Source organism: Amblyomma maculatum, chromosome 6 (genome assembly GCF_055883805.1).
Source record: "Amblyomma maculatum isolate TAMU_Amacu chromosome 6, ASM5588380v1, whole genome shotgun sequence".
Lineage (NCBI taxonomy): Eukaryota > Metazoa > Arthropoda > Arachnida > Ixodida > Ixodidae > Amblyomma > Amblyomma maculatum.
Window position 1 is genome coordinate 157,015,087 of NC_139349.1, and position 24,466 is coordinate 157,039,552.

At 47.7% G+C, this 24,466-nt stretch overlaps 3 non-coding genes across 3 annotated transcripts; all 3 read left to right on the forward strand.

Annotated features, from left to right (window-relative positions):
• The first annotated feature begins 3,821 nt into the window (after positions 1-3,821).
• On the forward strand, positions 3,822-3,892 carry TRNAG-CCC (transfer RNA glycine (anticodon CCC)). Its single transcript has one exon. It is a non-coding gene; the product is annotated as a tRNA-Gly (tRNA).
• Positions 3,893-8,994: 5,102 nt separating this feature from the next.
• On the forward strand, positions 8,995-9,065 carry TRNAG-CCC (transfer RNA glycine (anticodon CCC)). The gene has a single exon. It is a non-coding gene; the product is annotated as a tRNA-Gly (tRNA).
• Positions 9,066-14,701: 5,636 nt separating this feature from the next.
• Positions 14,702-14,772, forward strand: TRNAG-UCC (transfer RNA glycine (anticodon UCC)). Its single transcript has one exon. It is a non-coding gene; the product is annotated as a tRNA-Gly (tRNA).
• Positions 14,773-24,466: the final 9,694 nt, after the last annotated feature.

Genomic DNA, 24,466 nt, shown 5'->3' on the forward strand with positions numbered 1-24,466 from the left:
ATTCAAGTGAATGAGATGCTCTTCGAACGACTGTGAGAATATGACGACGTCGTCGAGGTACGCCATCGCGTAGTTGAACCTTGCATCGCCCAGCACGATGTCCATCAATCGCATGAACGTGCTCGGTGCATTAGACAAACCAAACGGGAGTCGAGTAAATTCGAAGAGCCCGCGGTGACAGGTGAATGCGGTTTTCTGAATGTCACCTTCCGCCACCTCAATCTGCAGGTACCCTCTGCTTGCATCCAGGACTCTGAAGAACCTTGCGTTCACTAACGCGTACATTACAGCCTCGATAGACTGGAAATGGTACGCAACCGTAGGCGTCAGTGAGTTGAGCTTTCGATAATCAACACACAGCCTGACCGAACCATCTTTTTTTGGCGCTAAAACCACTGGGGACGCAGAGGGACTTTGTGAGGGTCTCACCGCGCAGGTATCTATCATCTCGTCAAGGGCGCTGTCCAGAAGCAGTCTCTTATGCGCGCTTAACGGCCGCGGGTTACATCTGAAAGGGCGCGCATCACCCGTTTCGATCTCGTGCTGAAGCAAGTCGGTTCTGCCTGGTTTCTCAGTGAAGTAATCCGAAAACAGGAGTAAAGTTTCCACGAGCCTTCGGCGCTGACTACCGGTTCCTGAGAAGGACGCGATAATTGCTTCTAATGGGCTACCATTCAGTGTCGCGGGGGAGCCCTCTGCCACACAAGCGTGGACGCTTGCCCGCTGAGCGACGCATTCTTGTTTGGGTGCGCTAACAAAGGGAATGAGGGGGGTGAAGGGGCTGTAGCGATAGCCGTTCTACCCCATGTCAAGCACAATGCCTTCGGTCGAAAGAAAATCTCTTCCCAGAATAACTGGTATGGCTAAGCCGGGCAGATCGACGAAGCGATGCCTCCGCTTCCTGCCGTCAAAACGCAGGACCAGACGCACCGCTCCTTCCGCTTTTGTCGTCCTTGCTGCTAAGCTCAAAGGGGTTTCTCCTGGCCTGACACGGATGTTACATCTACGGCAGGCCTCGAACACATCATCACCGACCAGTGACAGAGTTGAGCCAGTGTAAATGAGTGCCGAGTAGCTTTGACCAGCTAACCGCACTAGCATAAAAGGGCTCGAGCACGACAACATTCCTTGCGCTCTACAGGCGAGGGGGACAAAAGCCTCTTTGCCCCCGGGGCGGTCGTCCGGTGACGCGGCGTGGGAGTACATTTCCCATTTTCCGCCGTGGCTACCACGAAATTCTCCCGCCGACGGCGACAGGCTGGTGTTACCAATTATGGCCGCCGGCGGTCCGCGTTTCCCTGCATACGCCTTGCTTGAAACTTTCGTGCCATGTGGCCCGGCTGGTTGCAATTCCAGCAAAGCCGATCGTTCACCTGCCGCGCGGTCGGGGGATGCCGAGTTCCACGAAGCGGCTGGGGACGTCTTTCCCCTCTCTCCGCGCCTGTGCGGACGTCGCTGGCGAGCCTAGCTCGACGCCGCTGCTCGAACGCGGACGGATCAAGAGCGCGAGGAATCGCGGAGCCTTCCGCTCGCCTTTCCTGCCCTACCGTCATTACGTCTGCGCCTCTGGCGCGCGGCACGGAGTCTTGGCCTCCGACCCAGGCGCATCGCGGGTCTAGCGATTCGGCTCGCCTGGGGGGTGGCTGGTAGCGCAATTCAGCGAGTAAATCCGCCTGTACTACCTTCGCTTCCTGTGCTAGGGCCTCGAGGTTTGCAAAACCACGTCCCCGCAAATACGGCTTGAAGCGCGGATGGCATTGCCTCATCACGCGCGTGACCTGTTCTAGATCGGTTGCCGTGGGATCTGCTCTCTTGTAGAGCACCTGCATTGCGCGTACATACTCGAGGAGGCTCTCCTCTGGGTGCTGTGTGCGCAACGCTAGCTCTTCAAGCATCCGGCGTTCGTAATCGGGCGGCAAGAACTCGGCGCGGAAGCGATATGTAAAGTCTGCCATCGACTGGAAGGCCGGCTGACAGCGTCTCCACCGCGCCGCGCTCTCAACAAGTGCCACGGGGATTACCTGCGCTAGCACCACGTCGTCTGGGGAACCCAGTGCCGTCTGATAATCCTCGAGTTCTTGCAAGAACTCGTGGACTGACTTCACGTCCGTGCAGCCGGGAAAGGAGGGAACATCTACATTTATCCGCGGACGCGAGACTGTCGCCGCAGCTGTCGCTTGGTTGGCGCTAGCCACCGAACCGAGCTGACGAGTGAACACCGACAACACTTCGTTCATCTGCCTCATCAGGGCGGCCGCATCTGTAACCTGCGCAGACTCTACCGCGTCCTTTACCTCACTTCCGGACGCACTGGCATCCGAAGCGGCGGCCCTATCTGGCACGTCTTTTCTAGGAGGCATTGCACTCAACAACTAAGGCCGCCCGGGAGCCTACACGCGCACGACTACCACCTAGCCCGCATCAAGAGGCAAGTCACAAAGGCTAAACACTTCATAAAACTAACATATGCACAAAAAAATTAAAACACAAACCGCCCGACACTAAATAACACACACATAACCCAAAACAAAATTAAAACACTGTACGAACGCTACTATACTACACTCCGCGTCATCTGCACACACGATAGCCCTAAACTCAAAATGGCGTCGCGCCTAACATACAAAGGACCGGCCCGTCGTGTTGCCGTGCGCCGCCACGTTGGCAGAGAAATCGTCCACATGGGTGCTAATTCAGCCCCAGTTGGGTGCCAATTGTGGGCGATTTCTCTACCCGAGGGATGCGCACTACAAACACACAGTGGGCCGTATGACAAACATCTTTAATCTCACAGGGATCGTCGAAGTCGGTGCTAGGTCGTCATCCGGGTGGCTGCGGGTCGTTTCCGTAGAGAGCGCCAGGAGCGAAGCAGGAACGAGGGTGCAGGGACCAAGGACCAAGAGAGAGCGACGGCGGCGCGAGGCTTCCTTTATAGCCCCCTCGCACGGGACCGGTTATCAATGAACGAGCGGGGAGAGGGAAACAGGCACCGCGCAGGGGGCATTGGGATAGTGGCGCGGCCTTCGAATGTGCGGCGCGCACGGGCCGTACGGATACGTGGTGCAGGGCCCCACAACTGTTGGGAAGCCTTTTTCTTCTGGGACATTCTACAACGAACAATTAAAACGACCTACCCGTGGATGCTTTCGGAATTCGATTTTTACCTATTGAAGATGATGATGGGCTACCGCTGGACATGATCATTTATTGGGCCTGCACAGTATCTGACGATCCAGAATGGCTTTCAGGCATGTTGATGTTGATGCGCGCAAAATACGGCAGTATTTTCTCGAAGCCGTTGCGAGTGTTATTGAAGTTCTCAAGACACAAGACGAAGTGCCTGAGTGGCTCCGAGAATGGAAGTGTTGCTGCAAATGACTGATTTGTAATGGATCACGCAGCCCAAATCGCGTGGTTTTAACCCATGTAGTGTATTTGTTGCGTAATATTCACTCTCCGTGTGTGTGTATGTATGTGTGTGATGTTCTATATGTGTAAAATCTGATCATAAATTAGGCAATTAAAAAAAATGTGCCGGGTTATGAAAATTACTACCGAGCGTAGAATCGAACCTCGGTCCTCATGCTCTTTAGACGGGCACCTTAAGCACTACTGTACGGCGGGTTATTGACACTCCCCGAGCAGCATATGACACTCCCCGAGCAGCCACATCGGATTCATGTGCTTGAAAGTTTGGTAAAACTGAAAAAGTTTTAACCCGCCGTGTCACGCGAAGGTGTGATGGCATGTTAGATTGTTAATCATCTTGTTTTGAATGTCCAAGACGGCAATAAAGAAAAAAAATTAAAAAGAAAAAAAAAGCGCCGCTGGTGTAGTGGTATCATGCAAGATTCCCATTCTTGCGATCCGGGTTCGATTCCCGGGCGGCGCATGGTTAATTGGCTCTTGAGTTCTCTTTTTAGTTCATAGCCTGATGTCAGTTACACAGACGCTTTTCGTTTTGCTCGGCTGCAAGCTTCACAGCACGATGTCGCATTATTTGTGAAGAGCGTGAGCAGGGGAAATTCTGCGTCCTGTAGAAACCGTCGCGCCGGTGGTGTAGTGGATTTTACTTCCGGGCGCCGAAGCGAACGGATGTTTAATCATGTGCTCCGTCGGAGCGGTATCAGCGGCCCAGTCTGGCCGCGGAAACAGGTTTTTGTCTGCCGTCGATGAAGATTACCAGTCATACTGCCAAGTTTGCCGACAGAAAGAATTGTGTTGAACACAATTTTTATGCACGCAGACCCAGCGGATAAACCGTATCGCGTCGAGGACTTCAGAGACACTTTGGTTCATCTTGGTGCGCTCCCTGAAGTGCTTGCTTTGGGGGCGTATCAGATGAACCATGTCTGGGCCGTTATGCTCAAGAGTGCCGAGGCAACGAGGAAACTACTGGCGGCTACTGACGTCAAGGTGAAGAAGCGGCCGTGTCTACTTATTGACCCGAATAACCAGGATGTGCGCCTGAAAATCCACTGGGTTTTGCATGGCGTTAGTGACAATGTCCGTGCTGCCTTGCTGTCATACGGAACAGTGACTGACCTGTCCAAAGAGCGTTGGAGAGCCTTCGGTGTCGCAGACAAAGGGTCCACTACGAGAACAGTGGCCCTCAAGTTGAAAAATGAAATTTCGAGGGATGACATTCCGCAACCAGCTCAAGATAGCAGGTGAGCCCGCACTTCTTGTTGTTCCGGGAAGGGCGCCGCTCTGTTTGAGGTGCAAGGCCACAGGACATATTAGGCGGGATTGTAAAGTGCCGAAATGCAGCCTTTGTCGTCGCCACATACGCCAGTGCAACAGGGCCTGCAAGAGCTGACGACTTCTCAGAACACCTCATGGACGAAATGGACGTCGTGGATGTCACCGGTGCGGAAGATAGTGCGAGAGCAAAGGACTCAAAGGAGAGAACAAACCAGCCCCTCAACTCGAGGGAAATTCTGAGCGACAAGAAGCCCTGCAACATGAAAAGAGCGCTGCGGGAGAGGTCACCGAAGCATGTGTTGCCGCTATCGGTGCCAGCGGTAAGTCGACGTCAACGTCTTCAAAGGAACAGGCACCGATGGACACGCGCGATAGTACAAGTATTTGTGCGACCACGAAACGCACGCGCGACGTAACCGACGCAGCGGGTGCCCCCGACAAGACCGATCAAGAGGAACCGCCCCACAAAGTGGCCCCTCTACGTCGGCCATCTTTCAAGCCAAAGCCCACTATTCCGCCTGACCGGAACCCACCAGGGATGCAGCCTTCGCCATGAAGGAGCCCCGAGTTCGTGGCTGCTCGGGCCGCTTCTGGGGCTCAAGGATTCCTGATGCGGCCCGGAGCGGCGACGAATGCAGCGTCGCTCTGTTTCAACGCCACCAGCATGAACCAGTGATGCCACCTTGGAGCATTATTTTTCGGTCATGTCAGCCTGTACTGCACAGTTTGTCCGCTCCTGACCCCAATATACCAGGTAAGATCGTGCGGCTCGTTTAATTCATATTCAGCATGGCGGTTGATCCAGAAGTAGCTCTACGTGTAGCCTCGCTTAATGTGCGAGGGTCGTCAGCCAGGCGAAAACAGTACCAAGTCAGCCGTCTATTGTTAGATAACGATATAGACACAATGGAATGGCGGTACAAGAAACGAAAGTGGAGAGCGATGAGCAAACGAGCCGCATGGTCGAGCGCTTCTCTGCTCGCTATAATATTTGCGTGTGCCATGCGGTTGGTACCTCGGGTGGCTGTGCGCTGTTCTTGCGCAAGTCGTTGGGCATTTTAGTAGAACCAGTAACTGTGAGTGATAATGGCCGTTTCGTTGTCTGCGATTTCTCTTTGACGGGTGTACAGTGGCGTGTCATGTGAGTGTATGCGCCTAACAGAGAGGATGATCGGCGTAGTTTCTTTGAGCGAATCGGTGTATACTTGAAATGTCCAAAGAGTGTCATTCTATTCAGCGATTTCAACTGTGTCTGCTATGCCAAGGACAGGTCAGACAAGAGTTCGGTGCGAGACAGAAGTGCTCTCCTACTGAGCACGTTAATGCAAGAATGCGAAATGGAAGATGTTGGTCATGTTTTGGCTTGCAACTCTTTTCCACACTTTACGCACTTCTAGCGTGCAAGTCACGCCAGACTGGATCGTGCCTGTCTCTGGCTTTTCTACCAAGGTGTTCGGATTATAAAGTTAAACATGTTTCTTTCAGCGACCATAGCTTAGTGGCTTTTACTATCTGCACAAAGCAGAAAAAAATCGAAATTTTGCTGGGACCTATGGAAGTTTAACGTTAAGCTCCTTGATGATGAAGTTTTTGTAAATGAGGTTAAAATGAAGATACAGCGATTGCATGAAAGTGAGCCTTCGAAATCTATCTCGGCGTGGGAACTATTCATGCAAGAAATTAAAATAGGCGCTATTGAAAGGAGCACCGTCCTGAGACAAGAAGAAAGGAAGAAAGAAAACGAACTGCAGTGGAGTTAAGTTTCGTTTTAAGCTTAGAAAATGTGCAGCCTGGAAAATATACCGCACAGATCAGAAAATCGAAAGTGCAGTTAGAATGTGCAGATAAAGAAAAATACATGGGAGCAATAGTACGAGCCCGGGCGGAAAGGTTGTTCATGGTGAAGCGCCGACGAAACGCTCAATAAGTGATGAAAAGAGATACGCGAAACGAAACGAAATAAGACGTAAGATACGGAGATACGGTTACTAGTGACGGCGAGGAAATAAAAATGGCCTTTTTTGAGCACTATCGCAACCTGATAGGGCGCCAACGGCCAGTGGAAGAAGGTTTCGAACATGAATTTCTTGCATTAATCCCAGCATTGGACCCAACTGTTACAGAAGGTCTGAAGCGCCAATAACTGTAAATGAGATTGAAAAAGCTACTGAGGAACTAAGCCATGGGAAAACACCTGGTCCAGACGGTGTTGGTGCAGCATTGTAGAAGTTGTTTAAGAGCGAAATCGCAACCGCCTTGCACCGAGTGATTTTACAGGCGTATGAAGAAAACTGCATCCCTCCGTCCTTTCGTCAAACACACGTTGTACTGGTTCCAAAAAGTGACGATCCTTTAAAGCTCTTATCTGTAACATCATATCGTCCAATCAGTCTGACTAACGTTGACTATAAAATTTTTATGAAGGTTCTTGCGAGTAGGTTACAGAAGGTCATTAAGGAAATAGTAGGGCATCATCAGACGTGTGGTATTAAAGGCCGAACAATAAGTGTAAACATTCATGTAGCTAGAAGCATTCTGGAGTGTTGTGACGCTTGGGGTGACCACGTTGCAATGCTCCAGATAGACCTTGAGAAAGCCTTCGACCTTGTTGATCATAGCATACTTTTTCAAATACTAGAACATATTAAAGTTGGATCTATTTTATTAGATAGAATAAAAATGGCTTACAACGAATGTTATACTAAGGTTGTTGTAAACAAGCAACTAACGAAAAATATTCCAGTGATGTCATCAGTTAGACAAGGCTGCCCACTATCGCCCTTGCTATTTGCGATTTACCTCGAACCCTTTTGCCAAAAGGTCATTCACTGTGAACACTTACACGGATTCAGACTGATGGCTAGCGAAGTTAAAATTTTGGCGTACGCCGATGACATTGCTGTCTTTTGTCAAGACAAGGAAAGTATTAGTCAAACAGTGCACTTAGCAAAAAAGTTTTGTCAGATGTCGGGTAGTTCAATAAACTGGGACAAATGTATGGGCTTTTGGCATGGCAGTTGGGATTCCACTTCTGAATCCCTCGAAAACATAAAATTCTCGACACTACCAGTGAAATATCTAGGGGTCCCACTTGAACATTACAAAGACGCAAATGATTATTGGGTGCAAGAGACTGAACGTTCTCGGGAGAAAACACTAGGGTGGGGCGGAAGGGAGCTCTCCGTGTTCGCCCGTTCAACTGTGTGTAATGTGTTTATTGTTACTAAAGTTTGGTATGTTCTTCAAGTGTTGTGCATGTCGCGAGTCAGTATTCAAAAGCTACACAGAGTTTTTGCTGTTTTTTTGTGGGGTTCAGTGTGGGAAAGAACAAGTCGTACCAATCGCTTCCGTCCGGTTAGAGAAGGGGGACTCGGTCTTACTCACTTGTTTCTGAGACAGATTGTGTCTCGCTTTATGTTTCTGCGTACACAGAGCCATCCATTATTGCGCACTGTGATACAGGTGCGTCTCTGGCACGAGTTACCAGGATTTGTTGTGTCTTCTTCTTAATTTAGACGAACAAGTATTTGTGGGTTTTTGCGTGAAGTCGTACTGAGTTTCCGAATGTTAAATGTTAGATTTTCCAAAGAATACCTGTCTTCAATAACAAAGAAACAATTGTACAAAAATTTACTAGATGTAATGCTCCCGGTCCCAATATATCGCACCATATACGGTGCAGGCCCAGGAATGAACGTCATGAAAAGGGTAAAGAAAATGCCCGTGCGCTCGTCAACAAAGACATTTTTTTTTCTACTACACAGCGGAACACTGCCGGTTAAACCGTGGCTGGAGAATAAGGGAATATTTGTCCCTTGGTCAGTGAACTGTACAATCTGTCGAAAGCCTGAAACCGTTGAGCATATTTTTCTTGAATGTTCGGACGCGATATTCCTTTGGGATATTCTGCAGCGCACGCTTAAAAAGCAGCTTCCAATTTCCCCTCGGGGTATCCGCTTCCTCCCGGCAGCTGATGAAGGGGGATTACCCCTCGATATGATCATTCCACTGGGCCTGCACAGACTATGGAAGACCCGTATGGCTGTGAGAAATGCTGATGAACATGTCCGTCCTACGCGAGAGTACTTTATGGAAAATGTGGTCTACATCAAACAAGTGTTGAAAAGCCGAGGTGATTCACCTGAATGGCTACCGGAAATGGACAAGCTAGTCAACTTGAAGCTCTTTTAAGCGACGTACTGTCCAAGGAGGCTGGACGTCTTTTATAAACCATTGAACTTTGGTAGTGTTACATAAGTATTTGTTGTTCAGGCAATAAAGAAAAAAAAAGCGCCGCTGGTGTAGTGGTATCATGCAAGATTCCCATTCTTGTGACCCGGGTTCGATTCCCGGGCGGCGCACGGATAATTGCCTTTCTGCCCTCCTTTTAGTTTATAGCCTAATGTCAGTGGACAAAGGCGTTCTTCATTTTCCTCCGCTGCAAGCTTCACAACACGATATCGCACTATTTGAAAAGATCTTCAGGGAGGCGAATGTGTGTTGGAGCTACAGGCCGCGGTCGAAAAAAGAAGTGTTGAGGTATGATTCGGCCCATTCGAAATTGGTAAAAAGAGGGATCGTTGTTAATTCTCTACGTGCTGCTCTCGCAAAGTCATGCGCACACTTTATGAACATCAGCGTACAGGGCCAGATCGAACGCCTGAAAGCCACTGGCTACCCGAATGAACTCCTGCCTTCGGTAGCGAATAAGCTGTTGCGGGAAGTGGAGAGTGAGGAACGAGGGCGATCACAACAATCCAGACGCCAGGAAACAAGGCCTGTTGCCGTTCCTTACATGCATGGTTTCTCCCACCGTCTGAAGAAGGTTGCAGGGAAGTGCGGCGTCCCTGTCGTCTTCTCTGCTCCTGAAAAGTTGTCGCGGCTTTGCCCTAAAGTGAATGGGCAAAAGAGTGGCATTGATGCATGCACGAAGAAGCATGACACCTGCTTCGTCCCCTGTAGAACGGGGGTAGTCTACAAGATTCCTCTGTCATGTGGGAAAACCTACGTTGGACAGACGGGCAGGTGCATAAACGACCGATTGCGAGAGCACCGAAGAGCAGTAGGATCCCTTGTAAAGAGCAGTCATTTAGCCTTGCACTGCAGCCGCTGCCCTAGCCCCGCCCGTCCATCATGCACCCCTGCGTTCAGCGACACACGTGTGCTGCGCAGCTTCAAGCAGCAGTTGAGCAGGGAGATATTTGAGGCCCTTGAGATTCACAATCAAGGTGATAATTGTGTTAGCAGTAGCTCGGTTGTGCTGTCACCCAAAGAGCTGGAATTTTTAAAGAAGAGAATGACACGTGGCCATAGGTGATGAGGCTCTAATCTGTTCGATAATGCAGAGGCGAAGGTTTGGGAGCATGCGCTCAAGTGATGGCGTTGAAAAACTTTTTGTATATATTGATGTTACGTCCATTAAACTATCAGTTGAAGTTCAGCGTTTGTCCCTTGTCTTTCTCCTTTAGTCCTGTCTTTAATTTTACGCTGCCAAAATATGCACTCTACTTATCAAGACCAACTAGCCCGTCTTTCTACGTGAACTTAGCAAAGAAGTTTTGTCAGATGTCGGGTAGTTCAATAAACTGGGACAAATGTATAGGTTTTTGGCATGGCAGTTGGGATTTCACTCCTGAATCCCTCGAAATCATAAAATTCTTGTCTCTACCAGTGAAATACCTAGGGGTCCCACTTGAACATTACAAAGACGCAAATGATTATTGGGTGCAAGAGACTGAATGTTCTCGGGAGAAAACACTAGGGTGGGGCTGAAGGGAGCTCTCCATGTTCGCCCGTTCAACTGCGTGTAATTTGTTTATTGTTGCTAAAGTTTGGTATGTTCTTCAAGTGTTGTGCATGTCGCGAGTCAGTATTCAAAAGCTACACAGAGTTTTTGCTGTTTTTTTGTGGAGTTCAGTGTGGGAAAGAACAAGTCGTACCAATCTCTTCCGTCCGGTTAGAGAACTGGGACTCGGTCTTACTCACTTGTTTCTGAGACAGATTGTGTCTCGCTTTATGTTTCTGCGTACACAGAGCCATCCATTATTGCGCACTGTGATACAGGTGCGTGTCTGGCACGAGTTACCAGGATTTGTTGTGTCTTCTTCAGAATTAAGGCGAACAAGTATTTGTGGTTTTTTGCGTGAAGTCGTACTGAGTTTCCGAATGTTAAATGTTAGATTTTCCAAAGAATACCTGTCTTCAATAACAAAGAAACAATTGTACAAAGATGTACTAGATGTAATGCTCCCGGTTACAATGTATCGCACCATATACGGTGCAGGCCCAGGAATGAATGTCCTGAAAAAAGTGAAGAAAATGCCCGTGCGCTCGTCAACAAAGACATTTTTTTTTCTACTACACAGCGGAACACTGCCGGTTAAACCGTGGCTGGATGAAAAGGGTATATTTGTCTTTTGGTCAGTGAACTGTATAATCTGTCAAAAGCCTGAAACCGTAGAGCATATTTTTCTTGAATGTTGGGACGCGATATTCCTTTGGGATATTTTGCAGCGCACGCTCATAAAGCAGCTTCAAATTTCCCCTCGTGGTATCCGCTTCCTCCATGCAACTGATGAAGGGGGGCTACCCCTCGATATGATTATTCTACTGGGCCTGCACAGTCTATATAAGACCCCTATGGCTGTGAGAAATGCTGATGAACATGTCCGTCCTGCGCGCGAGTACTTTATTGAAATTTGGTCTACATCAAACAAGTGTTGAAAAGCCGAAGTGACCCGCCTGAATGGCTACCGGAGATGGACAAGCTATTCAGCTTGAAGCCCTTTTAAGCGACGTACTGACCAAGTAGGCTGGACGTCTTTTATTAACCTTTGTATTGTAGCAGTGCTATATATGTGTGTATGTTGTCCAGGCAATAAAGAAAAAAAAAAGCGCCGCTGGTGTAGTGGTATCACAGTACTTATTCCGAAAACTGAACAACCAGATAAACTTAGGCAGTTGTCGTTTCACAGGCCCATTGCTCTGACAAACGTTGATTACAAGATTTATATGAAGGTGCTTGCTGGCAGACTACAAACCGTTATATGCGAACTAGTGGGCCCTCACCAAACGTGCGGTATCAAAGGGCGATCCATATTTCAGAACATTCGCAAAGCGAGAAGTGTGCTCGAATGCTGCGATGCAACTTACGCATGTGTTGAGTTACTGCAGTTGGACTTGGAGAAAGCTTTTGATTGTGTGGCACATACTATTCTGTTCAGTATATTAGACTATGTTAATGTCGGCTCTTTTATTCGAGAGGGAGTGGCCTTGGCGTACCGTAACTGCACTACGAGATTAAATGTCAATAAGTCACTGGGGGCCCCCATCAACGTACGACGTTCGGTGCGCCAAGGTTGCCCCCTCAGCCCTCTTTTTTTCGGCATTTGTATTGAAACATTGTGTTTAAGCATCTTACAAAACAATGACATTGATGGTTTTCGACTGCAGGAGTCAGAGGTCAAATTACTGGCTTACGCAAACGACGTTGCGGTTTTTTGTGTAAATAAGAAGAGTATAAAGAGGATAGTGGATGTGGTAAAACATTTTAGCAAAGTCACAGGGAGTAAAGTTAACTGGGGTAAGTGCCTGGGATTTTGGCATGGAGAATGGCAGCTGACCCCCGACACTTTCGCTAATGTGTCGTGGGTTACAACGCCTGCAAAGTACTACGGTGTGCCCTTGGAATTTTACAAGGAAAGCGACCCATACTGGCTAGAGCAGGTCAAAGAAACCCGTGAAAAAGCGGAGAAATGGAAAAGCACTCAATTATCAATATTTGCAAGAGCCGCAGTTTGCAACCTGTTTTTAATTAGTAAGTTATGGTATGTAATGCAAGTGTTGCATTGCTCCCGTGTAAATGTGCAAAAATTGCATCGAGTTTTGGCGGTGTTTCTTTGGGCCTCGAGTTGGGAGAGGTGCAGTCGGACAAATTTGTTCCGGCAGGTGAATCATGGGGGCTTGGTCTGGGTCATTTGTTTGTGCGACAGATTGTCAACCGGTTTATGTTTTTTAGGGATGCCAGCGATCCATTCCTGCGCACAGTGTGTCAACAAAGCCTCGGTCGAGCGTTGCCTGATTTCGTAGTTTATACTATATACGGGTTCTCTTTTTGGATTCTTTAGGGAAATTGTTGTGAGCGTGAAATTCTTAAGCGCACGTTTTTCGAATGAGTATTTAAGTAATGTTAACAGGAGAACATTATACAAAGATGTTTGTGAAGTGGTGTTCCCGGTGCCCTTGTACAGAGCTTTATACTACGGAAGCACAGGAAGCAATGTAATAAAACGTGTAAAGAAAATGCAATTTGCTACGGGAGCTAAAACGTTTTTCTTTATGCTACATACCGGTACTTTGTGTGTAAAATTATTTATGGAGGAAAAGGGTATGTTCCTACCGTGAGGGGCCCAATGTCTCATCTGCAAACAGCCAGAGACAATAGATCACGTGTTTTTGCATTGTTGGGAGGGGGTATATTTGTGGGATGTTCTACAAAGGACAATAAAAAAACAGTTGCCACTTTATTCCCATGGCATCAGATATTTGCCATTGGGTAACCATGATGATATGCCGTTAGACCAGGTTATGTTAATGTGCCTCCACAGTATATGGCGCGCACGAATGGCTGGTTATCACTGCGATCCAGATGCACGGCCAGCCCGCATGTATTTCCGTGAAAGTGTGCAGCGATGGCTCGATGTGCTTAAATTGCAACCATGTGCTCCTCAGTGGCAGTCAAAGCTGGAACCTTTGACGGTGCTCAAGGAATTTTAACATGACAATGCCTGCCCCTCAGGGGGCGTTAGGCAACGCGAACTAGCTTTGTGTGCATAATTATTCCTTTGTTCCTGTTGCTTTGAGTTCCAGTGCGGTGTATTTGTGTCCAAGTCAGGCAATAAAGAAAAAAAAAGTGTAGTGGTATAATGCAAGATTCCCATTCTTGCGACCCGGGTTCGATTCCTGGGCGGCGCACGGTTAATTGCCTTTAGGTCCTCTTTTTATCTTATAGCCCAATGTTAGTGACACATACGCTCTTCGTTTTGCCCAGCTGCAAGCTGCGCAGTGCGATGTCGCACTATTTGTGAAGAGCGTGAGCAGCGGAAATTCTGCGTCCTGTAGAAACCATCGCGCCGCTGGTGTAGTCTTGAGGACGGTCATGCAAGTACGACTGTGTAAAATGCTTCCAGAATACGTTGTCTGTTCTGGTGAGAATATGAGTGGTGCTTTAAAAGGGTACATGTGCGAAGTTGTCTTGTCTTTCAGAATGTTGCATGCGCGTTTTTCAATGGAATACTTGAGCAAAGTGTGTAAGAAGAAGCTGTACAAAGATCTTCTGGATGTGACGATACCGTTGCCGATTTACCGTGCACCACACCGTGGAGGTCCCGGACAGGATATCTTAAAGCGAGTGAAAAAGATGCCAGTTAGGCCTTCAGTTAAAACGTTCTTCTTTAAGCTACATTCCAACACATTACCTGTTAAAACCTGGTTACATGAAAGAGGCTTATTCGTTCCCTGGACAACAGACTGTCTCCTTTGCAAAAACCAGAGACAATCGAGCACGTCTTTCTGGATTGCTGGGACCCAGTCTTTCACTGGGATGTTCTCCGGAGAACACTAAAGAAATACCTTTCGTTAGATCCGTATGGCATACGGTTCCTTCCAGTCGAGAGTGAGGGTATTCCTTTGGATTTAGTCATGGTCTTGGGCCTCCACAGCCTGTGGAAAACAAGGATGCAAGTGCAACATGCAGATGTCAACACGTGTTCTGTACGCGAGAACTTTATCGAGAGTGTGCTGCTCCTTAGAGAAATGTACCGGGTGCTTTCTGATCCACCTGACTGGGTCAGTGTGCTCGATGAACTGGCTGTCCTCAAGAAATTTTAAACCTTTCATGACAGCCGAAGTCTGGTTGTTGCGAGTTTTACCATTATTGTGGATCTTTTTTTAATTGATGTAAACTCAAAACAGGTAATAAAGAAAAAAAAAACAAAAAGCGCCGCTGGTGTAGTGGTATGAGGCAAGATTTCCATTCTTGCGACCCGGGTTCGATTCCCGGGCGGCGCACGGTTAATTGCCTTTAGGTCCTCTTTTTATCTTATAGCCCAATGTTAGTGACACATACGCTCTTCGTTTTGCTCAGCTGCAAGCTGCACAGTACGATGTCGCAATATTTGTGAAGAGCGTGAGCAGGGGAAATTCTTCGTCCTGTAGAAACCATCGTGCCGCTGGTGTAGTCATTCTACTTCCGGCTACCGTTCGGTGCGGACGCAGGATCATGGGCTCCACCGGAGCGGCGATAGCGGCCCAGGCTGGCCGCGGAAACAGGTCCGACGCAAGTACTGATAGCGAGTGTCAGATCGTTTTGCCTCTGCTGCCTACAGGACGTGTTGCGTTAAACACGCTTTTTTTGCACGGAGATGTTAAAGCTAGACCCTTCCGAGTCGAGGATTTCCGCGACGCGCTCGCCGAGACGGACGCGCTCCCCGAGGTTGTCGCCTTGGGGGCGTATCAGGTAAATCACGTATGGGCTGTCACTTTCAAGACCGCTGAAGCCACAAAGCGCATCTGTGCTTTGAAAGAGCTTAACGTTAAGGGGCGACGATGCATTATTTTCGACCCTCAAGACCAGCAAGTCCGCCTCCGACTTCACTGGATGCTCCACGGTGTCGCTGACGAAGATATTCGCACGGCTTTCGCCCCATTCGGCAACGTAACCGAAGTCACCAGTGAACGATGGCGCGTCTCGGGTGTAAACGAAAAAGGCTCCACAACACGGTCCGTACTCCTGAAGTTGAAGACAGGGATGAAATTGGATGACCTTCCCCATCAACTGAGGGTAGCAGGCGAGTTGGCCCTCGACGTAGTGCCCGGAAGGCCTATGCAATGTCTACGTTGCCACGGCTCCGGACACGTGCGACGCGAGTGTAAAGTGCCGCGTTGCTCTCGCTGCCGGCGCTTCGGACACGCGGAAGTGGAGTGTGTGCGCACGTACGCGGTGGTAACGGTACCAGCTATGAAAGAGGAGACGCCCGAGGACGTGATGGATGTTGCCGAGGCTGAAGAAGCAGCGAAGGGAACCCAAGACAACACGGGAGGTTCCGCAGTGCCAGATAAGGTGGCGACATCGCATGGCACGGATAAAGAGGTGTGCGTGGACACCAGCACTCAAGAGCCAGCGTCGGCTGTAGCGGAGTTGTCCTTGAAAGAGGACGTGTTCAGTCAAGGCGCCGCACAACAGGGACCAGCAATGAGTGTGAGCGCTATCACGGAAGTCAGAGCTCGGCCAACGGGCACCGCTTGTGCGCCAAAGCGTCCGCATGCCGAGGCCGGCAACTGTGCTGACAAAGGGAACCCTAGCAACAACGAGGAGCCACCAGCGAAAGCGACACAGAGCCGACGTCCACCGTTCAGGCCCAAACCTAATACCTCGGCAGACAGGAAAACCGCTGAAAAGGCTTCCCCGCAGCAAGTCGGGCCCACCACAAGTGATGGCGGTGGGACCTCTGGAACTGTCTAGCGGCACGCTAGACGTGAGAGGTAAGCGCCTTGCTCCCGGTGTCCTCCTTATGCATGAAAATGGCGATGAAACAGGCCCTGAGAGTAGCAACGCTTAACGTCCGTGGGTTGGCAGGGAGACGAAAACAAATCCAAGTACATCGCCTTTTGACAGAGCTAGACATAGACGTGCTAGCGGTTCAAGAAGCCAAAGTGGAAGGGGAGGAGGCGACTGGGAGCATGGTTCAGCGTTTCACGTCAAGGTATGATGTGGCTGTTGGTCACGCGGTGGGTTCATCGGCTGGGTGCCTTCTGCTTGTTAGGCGGTTGCCAGGACTGACGGTGCAGGCCGTGACCTCATACGCATGTGGAAGGCTCATTGTCTGCGACGTCGTTTTTCACAATAGCGAATGGCGCGTTCTGTGTGTGTATGCACCCAATACTGTGGAAGAAAAGTTCAACTTCTTCACAGGCATGCAACGATATTTATGTTCAGAGAGGAAACTCGTGGTGATGAGGGATTTTAACTGCGTGTTAAGCGCTAGAGATAAGACCTCAAACCGTGCCTACAAAGACGCAAGCACTGACTGTTTGTCCCAGATGATTGGTGAATTTTCGCTGGAAGACATTGCGGAGTGTTTGGATGGTGCGCGCAGTGTGCTTTACACTCATTTCCAGGGATCCAGTCATGCGCGACTCGATCGGATTTATGTATCGTTTGATGCGATACCAACCTGTCAAAATTATGCCGTTATTGCGATTTCGTTTTCCGATCACTGTCTTGTGAAGTGCAGTATGGGACCTAGAAATCAAAGCAAACATTTCCTCTGGGAACTCTGGAAGTTAAATTCTAAACTCTTAGATGACCAGATTTTACGTGATACTATATTAGAGAAGATAAAAGAAATAGAGAAGCGACCTAACAGTAACATTGGGGAGCAGTGGGAGCTATTTAAACAAGAAATAAAGATGAAAGCGATAGAAAGAGGCAGTTGCATTCGTCATAATGAAAAGCGAGAAGAGGCAGGACTAAGGTCAACACTAAACATGTTAGTTGTTCAGGAAAGCAAACAGCCGGGGGTGTATAAAGATGACATCAGAAATATTAAAAAGAAAATAGAGTTAATGGATGAGGAACGATATCGTGGAGCGATCGTTCGTGCAAGGTTTGAAAGATTGACAGCCGGCGAGGCCCCCACTAAGCGGGCCCTCAGTCTCGAAAAAGCACACGCTCGTCGAAACGAAATACTAGAAATAGAATGTAACGGCAGCCGTATGACGGATAAGGATGACTTAGCACGTGCGTTCTATGATTACTATCAGCAGCTATTCGCAATAAGGGACATTGAGTTGGAGAACTTTAAGGGGGTGTTTGTTTCTTCATTACCCCGACTGGACAACTGCACAAAAGAAAGACTAGAGCAGGTAATTTCCGAGCAAGAAGTAGCACGAGCAATAGAAAACCTAAACCCAGGGAAGTCGCCTGGGCCTGATGGTTTGAGCGCAGCTTTCTACAAAGCATTTAAGGAGGAGCTATCCCCGCTGTTGGTAGAAGTTTTTAACGAAGGTTTCCACCTTAAAGTGTTGCCGCCTTCGTTTTCCACGTCACACACTGTGTTAATACCTAAAACTAATGAAACGGAGAAATTAAGATTTGTGACATCATACAGGCCTATATCACTAACAAATGTCGATTACAAAATTCTAATGAAAGTTCTTGCGGCCAGGCTGCAGGCAGTAATTCAAGAGATAGTCGGCACCCATCAGACTTGTGGCATCAAAGGACGGTCCATAACTAAGGCGAGGTGCGTGCTGGAGTGCTGCGACGCTGTTTGCGCTAGGGTCGCGGTTCTCCAGCTCGACTTAGAAAAGGCTTTTGATTGTGTTTCTCATGATGCTTTGTTTTCTATTTTGGACTATATCAACGTGGGTTCTGTTATCAGAGAGGGCGTGGCCCTGGCGTACCGAAACTGCACCACGAGATTGATTGTCAACAAGGAACTGGGCGATCCAATAAATGTGCAACGCTCGGTGCGCCAGGGCTGCCCCCTCGCTTGTGCTTGTCTGTTATACGAAGCGAATTTGTCCAGGGCTTCCAACTGCATATGTGCGAGGTGAAACTCTTGGCGTAAGCAGATGACGTAGCAGTTTTCTGCTTGGACAAAGAAAGTGTACTCAAGGCTGTTGAGATAGTGAAAGAATTCAGTGCGATCTCAGGAAGGCCAGTAAACTGGGGAAAGCGCTTAGGGTTCTGGCATGGGGAGTGGTCATCGACACCCAATGTTTTTGCCAACGTAACCTGGGTCACAACACCGGTGGAGTATTTGGGCGTACCTTTGGAATGCTATGAAGACAGTGATTCATTCTGGCGTGCCCAAGCTTAAGAAATAAGCGAGAAGGTCGACAAGCGGAAAGGGGCGCCGCTATCTATCTTCGCACGAGCCACTGTGTGCAATCTGTTTTTTTTTGTGGCAAAGTTGTGCTATGCCATGCAGGTACCTCATTGTTCCAGGATAATTGTACAAAAGCTTCATCGAGTTTTTTCAGTTTTTATTTGGGCATCCAAATGGGAAAGGTGTAGCCGAGATAACTTGTTTCGCCGGGTTCGAGAAGGTGGACTTGGGCTTGCTCATCTATTTGTACGCCAACTGGTTAATCGTTTTATTTTCCTCCGTGACGTCTCAGACCCTTTCTTACGTACTGCGTGCCAAGTAAGGCTCGTGCGGGCAGTGCCCAATTTTGTTGTCTCTACGAGAAGTATTCCAGAGCGAATTTCCAAGTTTTTTCAAGAAATAGTAAGCAGTGTCCGAATTTTAACTGCTCGTTTTTCGGTAGAATACTTGAGTACAGTCAAAAAGAAGGAACTGTACAATGATATTTGTGACAACCTTTTTCCTCTTCCTATGTACAGAGCCTTGTACAGCGAGAGTCTAGGTCAAGACGTATTAAAACACGTGATAAGAATGCCAGTTTCTCCGGGGGTAAAGACGTTTTTCTTTAAAGGAGCCGCGAAGCGCTTTGTAATGTGATGTCGGTTACGCTTCAGGTCAATTCTTTATGTCACAGGGATGCTAGCTCAAAAAGAATTACAAGAATCGGTGCACAGGAACGGGAGTTATTAAATGAAGAAATTTAAAAATACAAGCAAACAAAAAACTGCCCTCAACTCAAATTTTGCGGGGCTTCCCATTCCCATTTCGCTCTCCCATTGACATCATTGGGTGCGACCAATCAAAAGAGGCAAACCGATGACGTCGCGGAAGTTATCAGTGCATGGTTGCCTGTTTACTTTAACTCGCTCCTGCCAAGGATGGCAGCGTTGTTTCTATGGTTACAAGGAACACGTGGGCGTAAGTTGACAGCGTCGCTCCCATGGTGATAAACAGGTGGATGGTCAGCGACGCTTCACCATCCGATATCAGCACTGCTAGCACCTTAGGAGTGCATAAAAAGTCACCGTAAGTGGACTTGCCAGACTAATCGGAACTCGAACGCGAGATATCGTGACGGAGCGACAATCTGCGCGTTATTCCGTGCGGGGATACGCCGAAAGGGGACGAACAGCAGCCGATCAGCGTCGTCGCGTCCACCGCGCGGTGTTGAAGATGATCGCCCAGCAACGCTACCAGATCACCACCAAGCTGACGATGCGCACTGGTAAATATGAACCGCAGCACTTTTTTTGCATCCTTTCTTGGGACTGGAACGAATTCTTGTAGAATGCAGTGGGTCGATTAGATCGTTTCTGCCAAGTCGTTCTCGGTACGCAGGCACACCTCGCGAACTTCGAAAAACAACATACGTGTTATTCACGAAATGTGCCTTGTCCGTATCGCGATTAAAAATGTGATGATAAAGCCACTGTAGTAACATTACGTTCAAGTTGAACCCCGAAAGTCACGCGAGCGGAGAGAACACCACACTGATGACTTGAAACTGTTGCTGCGTTATGAGCCTCTGTGCTGCCGAGATGTTGAGCCAGGAACCGGGACTGCATATGTAAAGACGAATATATATATATATATATATATATATATATATATATATATATATATATATATATTGTACTCTGCCTGGATACCGAGGTGTTGCAAATCGCATACGGCGACCTCATCGAGAGGGGCCAGCTAGGAGCCTGAAATGGATATCCACAACAAGGCATTTCCGAGGTTGAATCCCCTGAAAAAAAAAACACTAAGGGTGGCTCGCGCGTTGTGCACGTATTGCATTTCGTTTTGTTCTTTGGAATGAGGCCTTCTAAAAGCGTACAGCATGCCCTTCAAAAATGAGAAGGGTGCAGTGCACCAGAAACTGGCAGACTAGGTTTCCACATTAAGGAAATTTGAACCTTTCCAACATGTGTGCATGCTGTAATAGCACAGTATTTCACTGGATTCACTAGTGCAGCTTACTCATTTATTATCATTGCATATGTGTACAAAGCACTATCAGTAATGTAATGACTAATCTATTGCAGAACTTATTAGAATGTACAACCTTTTCTTTTATATTCTTTTATTTCATGAGGCGAGAAAACAATAAAAAAACACTACATAGGGTATTCTGTCTCAAGGTATGGAGTTATTTGTGGTGGTACTCTTTGCAGTACGCTAGACATTTGAGTCAAACCAATGTGGACTGGAGCTTTGTAAATCCCGAGATTGCTCTTTCACAGATCTCTCTTCTTTTCATTCTAGAAAATATTAGGTGGCCTACCACCAGTTTGCAAGATGAATTTGTGGGAGAGACTGAACTGGAGAACAAAGAGTGATGCCTTCAAGTGCGGTGACCATGATTAGGAAGATGTTTCCATCGGAACGCTACATAGGGTTAAACGTCCCAACTGTGAGGGGTAAAAAAAATAAACCAGTTTTTTCAAGCTTCATTTGTTCATACAGTGCACAGCTTGCAGCACGGATTACAGCATGTGGTACTGTTAAGCCAAAAAGCAATTAGTATGCTAGGCAAAGACAGAAAAGGGCAACACAGATATACAACTTTTGAAACACTTTTTTTCAGGGCTCTTCATTTTTGGTCTTACACTTTCCGGAACCATGGGGCCAAACTACGACACCATATTGCAACACCGGGAAGAACCAAGAAAAGCAAATGCTTCGCCTGTGGCCATGTTAATGGCCATTTTTTAAATTCTCCTTAGCAAAATAGTGCACAGGGTGACGGAACAGAGTCATGAAGACACCAACACAGAACTCGCTAGCAACTGAATAGCTGCTTCACAAAGAGGCATGCACCAACTGGCCAGGCTACTTTCAGTGATGCATTTTGGAAAGGCTCTTGTGCCACTGGCACTTAGGATACACATTTAGGTGTCTGTTCCAAGGCTCAGCCATAACAATACCTATATTCTGATAATGAGGCAAAAGTTCTGGCATTGCATAACTTTGACCTGCAGCTATGTTGACGCATGGAATATTGCAGCAAGGTATGAAGGTATGAAGCAGACCATGTTGAGCTTCCAATATCGAGAGCATACCAAAAAAGAAAAAGAGGTTCATATTCTTGATGTGCAAGATTCGACACCTACTCCTTGCTGCCAAGTATATTAACCCGGATAGCACTTTTGGAGCCACATAGATGGTAGGCAGCACTAAATGCAAGCAATGGTCACTCCAAATGCAGCAAGGTGCCAGTGACCACTTCACTTGGATGTTGGATGAATGCAGGGGCAGGTACAGCAGAGGCTGAAGGATAATAGGAAGCGTGGCTTCTATCACTGTCAACAATATCTAGAAGTTTTCGCAAATGGGAATCTGTTCTTGTCACCCTGAGAGACGGATAGAAATTTAAATCAACACATTTGATCTGAGGAGATGGGCACCAGTTACAAAGCTACAGTTGAAATTTTCTGTAGAAGCACATACAAAGAAACAACAGAAAGAGCTTGTGAGCAGAGTTGTATCCTCACAGCCGCTACATTAATGACATCCAACCAAAGAATGGTAATGTTATCAAAAGACACATGCGGAATTTCCTGGAGTATGTATAGCAGCGAGACTTACATCAGAAAAACAGTTTACGTGGCAGTTTTTATCGGTCACATATCTAGACAGAGATCTTCCTTTTAGCAAGCCAGTTTCAGAGAGGGCCACAATCTGGACCACAGGTTTTGTTCAAGAATATTTTCAGTTCAGGTTCATCCCAGCACAGCTGCACTGCATTACAACTGGCACATTTCACTGGTTTTGAGTTCTGCAAAGTTCAACAGGGTCATATACAGCACAACAAGCATTGCTTTCTAAGTGCTAATCATTAGCTACAAGAAAAGCACAGCTGTAGGGAGTTGGTTAAGGTTCCAGGTAATATCGCTGGACATATGAACACAGGGCTTCGAACAAAATATAAAGGAAGGAAGGACAGATCTTCATTTCTGAGCTCCGTAATTTGCACACCATAATCCCTCATAACATCGAAAAAAGATGCTGACTGGGACACACTCGACCACAGCAGATTGTTTGCATGCCACTTATGACGTCTTGCAGTGGCCTGGTCCCTCAGGAACACGAACATTTTTTCTACAGCAGTTTGAACTTGTTTGCACTTAGGGGACAGTGGAGACTGGATCAAATGCAGTTGGTCAAAAACATGGACACACTTTGCAGATGCAGAAAAACGTCCATCTTCAACACACAGGTCATGCACACGGTTGACACGGCATGGTTAGATTTTAAGACTGGCAACAAGGAACTTTCAATGGTGTAGTGGCAGCCAGTAGGAGCAGCTATCAAAACCAGCTGGATGATCACCACAGCTGGCATAAAGTCCATTTTGCAACTTTTGAAGTCATGGATGAAACCACACAACGTGCAGCAATGATTCTTGGTACAAAACTTTGTCTAAGACATTTTGCATCTAAGGCAACGGGAAAGCATTTCAGCAAGCTTGATGGCTGCATGCTCTTTGAATCCGCCGTCAAATTTTCTGTGGCATATGCTGTTATGGAAAATGTCAGGACAACACAGTAGAACAGTGCACGAACACTTTGTAGCAGTCAGTGAGCAAGGTCATTCTTCATGTATCATGTCGTAACACCTTAATAACACATCTCCTCTTATGTGGCTTGCAGAAACCAGGCTTTCACTGTGATGTTGGCAATATGGGATGAGAAGAATGCGACTTGCTCTTCTGTACGAACATTCATGTGCACGCCCTTGCATTGAGAATCAGCTGCGAGTCGGTGCTGATCCCAGTACTAGTACTATGGGCTCATAAGGAACATGATGAAGCTTTGCCTTTTAAAAATGACGCCTTTCTCCGTTGGAATAAGTGTCACCGAAATCCATGCCATTCTTTGCTTCAGACTCTTATTGTCCACATTGCTATACCAGCCACTATCTTGTCACTTCTCGTGATCGTTGAGTGATGTGGCCGCGCTGAATTGTTGCTCATTCTCTGGCAGCTCCATTAACCCACGGCCGATTCCTCAGCACTGGCCTCCTTTGGTTGTCACTGGCCCCTTAGAAATGCTCATGCTGGAGCAGCCATATCCTTCCCATAGGGACAGCACTGCCTTGAAGATGCGGCCGTATTCCAAGTCTGCAAACAATACAATAAAATTGCAATTATTACCCCCCCCCCGCCCCTCTCTTGCATTTACCCACAGCTACAGCCAGTGTGGCAAAGGAACTACAACTGGCAGCCAAAGTAGCGGACGACGACAAGATTGGCAGCTCTTCTGGCAGGAATTCTAAAAGTCACCGACATGAACAAGATACTGCTATCTGTTGACAAGCACCACTACCTGAAGGCATTGGTCACAAACAGCCACTGCACGTGCCAGACTTCAACCACCTCCATGATGCTACAGCAGCACCACAGAGCCTCTCAAGAAGTGCTTCGGCAATGCAGAGCTTCTAATCCAAGAGCATATGAAGAATTTGACTCACGTAAAGCTAGTTTGGTCTTCAGACGACATACTCAGACATTGCCGTCTGTATGATACTCTAGCCACACACATCAAGGGCTTAGAGACAAAAAGAATCCCTATACCTTAATTTTGGCGCCTGTCACATGACAAACGATCCTTCTTGACTACAGCTGTAAACGCGTCGAGAGAACTAGTTCAACAACACCCAGCATGAAATGGAGCTTCAAGGGAAGCATTGCATGGCAACAAAAGAATGTGCCTGTGACTGTTTGCAGCTCATCAGTCATGGGGCTTTTAAAAGTGCATGGAAGACTTCTTCAACACGGCCAACTTAATTATTATGGCAAATGGCCCATCATTCTGCCTAAGCACAGTGAC